A 6,146-nucleotide genomic window follows, 5' to 3' on the forward strand; every position below is an offset into this window, starting at 1 on the left:
GACACTTAACCCACCTTGCTTGCTGGTGGTGGTCGGAGGGACCGGTGGCGCCTGTGTACAGTAGACTTGCCTCTGTCAGCATGCCCCAGGGCAGCTTTGGCTACAATGTAGTTCATCACCATCAGCGTGTGAATGTGTGTGAGAATAGACGAATGACTGATTGTGTTGTAAAGCGCCTTGGGGGGTTCCAGGAGTCTAGAAGGTGCTGTATCAAATAGACTGTTTAACATTTCACCATGGTTCTGGAACCCACGTTTTTTATTTGTGGTTTTTATTGGCTGAAAGTTACAATAGTAGTCTACTGCATGTGTATTTACATACCCTTGTTATTTATTCTCTTAAGTGTTGGTGCTGCTGTAACAAGGGAATTTCCCCACTGTGGGATCAATAAGGTCTATTCTATTCTACTCTATTCTGATCTATTCTAATCTATTCTATTCTGTTCTATTCTAATAGAATTGAATAGAATTGTTCTTTATTGCCCATAAAAGGCACAAAGAAAATTGTTTATTTTTGGATTTAAATAATTTATCAGAACCAGTTTAAACTATTACAATCATTTCTAGCTCATTGAAAGTCATGTTTATTTCTACTTTACCTTAGAACACCAGAGGGCGCCATGATCATATTTTACATCCATCTTGTCAGGACAGAACTACAAACTCAAAACCCGGCTGTGATGGACTGCGGTGGATTCATTAGTATTTCTGTAGCGCTTAACCCAGTTGACATCTGTATTTGATTTGAAAATATATCTTAGGGGTTGTTTTTACATTGTTGAGCCTCACAACAGACACACACATGTCACTGTCTTTATTTTGACATGTTCATATCTTTTATGCTTTTGGAATGACACAGATTATATTTCATGAAACCATTTCTTGTTAAAAGATGAATCACACCACAAATCTTTTCATTTAGGACTTTTCATAAAGTCAGAACTCTCAAATAGCACATTTTCAGTTACTCTGCACTGTCTTACTGAGATTGTTTTAATTCGATTCTCTGTGAATCATGATCATTAATTGTGGTTTGATTAGTTTCTGTTTAGCAAATATGGCTCTATTGTCCAGTTAGTAACCCATGGTTCGATAACACACCCTTGAAGCATGAAGGCGAGTGTGAGAATTGCTGATCTAAACATTTAAATGTCCTGATTTTTACATTTTCAAATGACCACGTTTTACTGTGACTCTTTCATTTTCAGTCTGATTTCTTTAATTGCACAAAACTCTTTCTTTTGGGAGTGAGGGTTAACTTTAAGCTCCTCATGTGTTCTGCAGTCCATGAAGCACACAGCATATATTATTGCTGCAACAATATTTAAGGTGCAGTCGTTGCAGATGCGGTTATCATGAAACACCTTTGAAGTCAAGCATTATTGGTTGTCCATAATTTGCTGTAATCAATATTCCCCAAGATACTGTATGTGCTACTGAGGAATAAAGCTGCTTAGTTCTTATAGAATCCGTCTCCGATGTAAAGATGCCACGATCGTTTGTAGCTGAACAACCAAACAAAGGATTTCAGGCAGGCCATATTTTAAAACCAATATCAGACACAGAAACTTCATATTCTTCTGTAAAGCCAGAAGGCAGCAGATTGAGCTTGGTCCCTGACTCGACTGTCCTTTAACTCGTCCCTCTCACCTTTTGCACGTCTCTCTCAGGGGAACCTGTCCTAGCATAGGTTTACACTTGAGCCACATCCTGCTCCCCCTCAACCACCACAGCCTGAGAAGGTTAATAAAAATATGCACAGCTGAGTTTAACATTGCAACAGCTTGTTAACTCTGACTAATTAACAGTGCACTGAAGTCTGACGTGATAAAAGAGGAGCCACTCTGAAGTGATAATCAGATCTGATGGCTAATATGACTAAAGTCTCAGCCATCCTGGACAAGACGATCTGTCTCAGGGGCTCTGGGACATGTCCTTCTGAGATCCAGTGTTACTGGACTGCTGATGCGGGAAAACAACTTGTGAATTGACAGATGGTAATAAATGCTTTGCTTACAGTGAAAAGACTCATGAATAATATCTAAAGCACATGCTGAGACACACTGAAGTGCCCCGGGCTCCAGTGGGTGGATCTGAAGAGTTTGGGTGGACTGAGAAGAAAAGTCATGTAGGATTAATACTAACTTGTACTTTTACAGGAGCAAAAAAATCACAAGCTAACACTTTAAAATATAGACATTTACAGTGAAAAAGTGACTTCATGTGTACCTCTATCTCAGGCTGAAATAGTAGGTGTTTCTTGGGTTTTTCTATCATTGAATGTCCAGGGAATGTTTTTCAATGTGAAGCGACGTGAGAATGTGTGAATGGGTGAACGATTGACTGTAATGTGACGTTTTGGCGTCCTTGGACCTAATAAAGCATTACAAGTGCATGCCATTTATCATATGGTTCAGAATGCAGCAGCCAGTTTCTTGACAAATACTTCGAGACGCATCCATGTCACACCTGTACTGACACATCTCCTTTGGCTCCCTGTAATCTTCAAAGTGAAGTTTAAGATTTGAACCTTCATTTTCAAAGACATGAACAGTCTAGCTCCAGCTCACCTGGCAGAGCCGGTCGATCGTCATGTGCCAAAATGAACATTGAAGTCGACCGTCCATCTGTTGCTTCGTGTCCCCTATATGAGAAATAGAGCAAGGGGGAACGTGCTTTTGTGGTTCAAAAAACTTCCTGAACTCAACATAAGTTTGTTTGAGGTGCTCTTTGGATGGAAAGATTCAGTGGAAAAAAGCAAGAGGAACTCCAAGGCACTCTCAAGTAGAAAAAGTTCAAAAGCCTTTTTTGTAATGGCTAAGTCACATATGGCCTTTCTAAAAAACTTCAACGCGTTTCAGCAATGTAGCCTTCATCAGGGAGTCAAACAGTTGTCACCAGTAAGGAGAGGTTCTTACCAACTAAAATCACCAATCAGAAAGCTCCACATAAGACAGGTGACACGTGTCAGTATATCAAATCACCAGCAGGTGTCATCCTTACTAAATAGAGAGACACATTGTAAATAAAATACACTGAATATCATGCATAATATACACATGGTTACAATATACACAATAAACAGATACAAGCAAAACCGAGAGCTAAACGTATAAGAATACAACAAACAGTAAAACAGTCTAAACCAATCAAAGAAAAACTCTAAAGTCTAGGTCCTTATTAATGTCTGGCTGTTTAGTGGCCTGCAGTTTAAATATCCAAAAAGTATCTTTCTGATTCAGCTGTCCCTGTCTATCCCCTGTCTTGTCTCTAGGACTGTGGAATATGCTCAATCCCATAAGCCTGTAAAGTGGACGGGTCCTGTTATGATGTTCCATAAAGTGTTTTGCCATTGGGTAGTTGATGTTACCTGTGCAAATAGCAGAGGTGTGACCAAGTCACAAGTAAGTCTTCCCAGTCGAGTCTCCAGTCAAGTCCAAGTCAAAGACAATCAAGTCTAAGTCAAGTCCAAAGTCAATGATGTGGAAGTCCAAGTCAAGTCCAAGTCCTTAACTTTGAATTTTCAGGTCATAATCAAGTCATCTGTCCAACTTCAATTTAATGACAATAATAATAAATAAATTCCAGAAAGAAAGCTTCTTAAAGCTTCATTTATTTGCTCAAACAGCAGAAAGTGCAACTGAAACTGATTCTAAACAAAGTGCTGCTGCAGTTAACCGTACAAGATCAAACCCAGAACGAAGAATGGTTCATGATTTTTGTCCATGTCGTGCCACTTTTGTGCTAAAATATCAAATATGCTCAAGTCATCATTAAGTCAACAGATGCAAGTCGATTCAAGTCGCAAGTCATTGGCATTCAAGTCCAATCTGGTGAAGACACTGCTCTGAGGCGTTCATATACACAAGGTCTCCATAAAACAGAATAGCCTAACCCTAACCCTAAGAATATGAATTTATTTCAAAGCAAAAGCCCAATCTGAGTTTTAATTTCCTTACGAGATTATCCATATGGGGTTTGAAGGAGGGGGAATTGTAGAGCTATAATCCTCGTTCCCCATCAACTGGTAATCAGAGTGACGCCCCAGACAGCAGACTGTTTTTAACGGGTTGTTTGCAAAAGGCTTTGAATGTTTAGACTCAGATACAGATAATTTATTGTAATTCTACATAACATCTAGATGCACCACAGAACAAATCATGATGTGTTTCTACTCCATAGCAGAAGATGTTCTACCAGGCTGGGGCCAGATACTATGTTAAAGAGGCACATTGTAAGAAAACACGGCAAACATTGCTTTTCAGTATTTCAGATTTTAATAAGTAAATACTTGAATATAATAACGGCAATTGAGTTACAGTTGTTTCAGATACAACAGATTTTCAATTAGTTTAAAAAACAGCTATTTTGTTTTTTTGCCAACATATATATATATATGAGTACATATATATGTATATATATATATAGGAAAAAAAAGAACTATATGAACTAGTTTGTAGCTGGGTTGAGAATCAGCTCCTTAGAATCCAAGACCATGGTTTTGAGTAGGAAAAGGGTAGAATGCCTTCTCCGGGTCAGGAACGAGGTCCTGCCCCAAGTAAAGGAGTTTATGTATCTTGGGGTCTTGAGGTAAAGTTGGAGTGGGAGAATGGCAGGTGGATCAGTGCAGCATCTGTGGTGGGGGCTTTGTACCGGTCTGTCGTGAAGAGAGGCATGAGCTAGAGGGTGAAGCTCTCGATTTACCAGTTAATCTACGTTCCTACCCTCACCTATGATCATGAGCTTTGGGTAGTGACCGAAAGAATGAGATTGCGGGTACAAGTGGCCAAAATGAGCTTTTATCGGCAGGATGGCTGGGCTCTCCCTAAAAGATAGGATGAGAAGCTCTGTCATCTGGGAGGGGCTTGTAGTTGATCTGCTGCTTCTCCACATCAAGAAGAGTCCGGTGAGGTGACTCAGACTTCTGGTCAGGAAACCTGCTGGATGCCTCGCTAATGAGGTTTGCCAGGCACGTCCAACCAAGAGGAGACCCCAAGGAAGACCCAGGACACACTGGAGGGACTATGATTCTTGGAGGGCGACCCGCACCCAAGGAAAGCACCGTTCGTGTGGAGACCTCACAGACTGGGACGTTACTCGAGGTGAATCGTAAGCTGGACAGTGTTCTAGCTGCGTTACCGGTATTAGTGCGCAAAATGGATGTCATCTCGGAGAGGGTCACCGGACGGTGTGGAGATGTTTAAAACCTGAATTGGCTTTACTGGAGGACTTGAATGATCAGTTACAGACTTGAAGGCAGAGAGGAAAATGATCTCTGCCTGACCCAAACAAAGTCTTGTTATCCGAATCTGACGCCATGGCAGCCTTGTGAATGCCAACAACAAAACCCCCATGAAGGAAGGAATGCAGACAGATGCTGTGAACCCCCCCCCCCCCCCCCCCCCCCCGCCTTCCTCTCTGTGTCATGTTGTGAACTATTGATGTTCGTGCTTATATGTTTGAGGCATTTTTTGTATAGTAAAGCTACGCCCTGCCGGGAGTAACTCTGGTATGCCTTTTTTCCCTCCCCCAATTTATCCTCATGTAATCCCCTTTTCATCTAATTGAAATGAGCCCCGTTATAGCTGCTCTCGTGGTCTGCCTGTATCTGTTCTGTCTACATGCGTGTGTGTAACCTTGGTCAGGCTGTGCTGTGGAGTCAAGTTCCTATGCTCTGGTTCGCTGGAGCGCTGGCAATAAAGCTTTTTCTGATTTCTGATTCTGATTTCTGATTTACGAACCTCTGCCACACTAGTTCTTGCCAGTCCGCCATGTTTTTCCGCGTCCGACCATCCGCGTGGTTAGAAAATTTCCTAGGTGCGCGGTGTGGAAAGTTTGGGCCATGCGGAGGTGCGGTGGAAGGGCGTGGTTCTTAAAATGACACAATTTTGTCACGCGGAGCCATGCAATCCTCGCAGATGCGTCAAGCATAAACCAAGCTTTAGGCTGCTGCCCGACTCCAAAAAAGTGGACAGAAATGGACAGATGGAAGGATGTATTTTTTTACTATTAGGGGACATAAATGTAACTGTCAAGACTTCAAAAAGATACTCATAGTTACATTATTGGTCAGCATTCAGCTTTAGAAGGTTCAACAGTTGTATCCTGAGAGCCAAAGTGTGCTTTCTCTTTGCCCTTATTTTTGGC

The sequence above is a fragment of the Nothobranchius furzeri genome, chromosome 12 (genome assembly GCF_043380555.1).
Source record: "Nothobranchius furzeri strain GRZ-AD chromosome 12, NfurGRZ-RIMD1, whole genome shotgun sequence".
Classification (NCBI taxonomy): Eukaryota; Metazoa; Chordata; class Actinopteri; order Cyprinodontiformes; family Nothobranchiidae; genus Nothobranchius; species Nothobranchius furzeri.